At 69.8% G+C, this 526-nt stretch overlaps 1 protein-coding gene across 1 annotated transcript in view; it reads left to right on the top strand.

Annotated features, from left to right (window-relative positions):
• Positions 1-526, top strand: part of CCM2 (cerebral cavernous malformation 2) — an 11,350-nt gene that overhangs the window by 5,714 nt on the left and 5,110 nt on the right. The window lies entirely within an intron of this gene.

The following is a 526-nucleotide window of genomic DNA, read 5'->3' as shown; positions in this document are numbered from 1 at the left end:
GCCTCGCTGCCTGGGTGAGAGCCCAGCGGTCTCCCTGCCCGTCTGGGCGCTGCCAGCTCGTCTGCGGCCCAGGGACAGGCTGCTCCTGCCTTCGTCGCTCTGGGCTCCCTCTGCCTTCATGGCTTGGACCAGGGATCTCCTCCACAACCGCCCCCCGCCCCCCCCATCGCAGGGCCCGCCCCAGACAGTGCACCGACAGGCCGCGAGGTCAGAGCTCAGCCAGCTCTTCCCGGTCCCACGTCATCTCCACGGTCCAGGCCGCGGACCGTTCCTCTGCCCACCACCTGCCTTTGCTCCCACAGCCCCTGGCACCTGCCTCTGCCTCAGCTCTCGGTCCCTGCACGTCACAGTGTCTCAGGGTCCCTCGTGCTACGGACCTTAGGCCACTGTCGGCTGTGTCCTGAGGAGCAGCGGTACAGGCCCTTGGCTGGTCTGGGGGTCCCGGCTCCCGGGCCTGTCTGTCCTCGGGGAGCTCACGGGCCCCCACTGGGGACCCGCTAATCGTGGCTCAGCCCGCGGCTGTTGA

This window comes from Myotis brandtii, unplaced genomic scaffold (assembly GCF_000412655.1).
Source record: "Myotis brandtii unplaced genomic scaffold, ASM41265v1 scaffold743, whole genome shotgun sequence".
Taxonomy (NCBI): Eukaryota; Metazoa; Chordata; class Mammalia; order Chiroptera; family Vespertilionidae; genus Myotis; species Myotis brandtii.
This window is presented reverse-complemented; position numbering and strand designations above follow the sequence as displayed.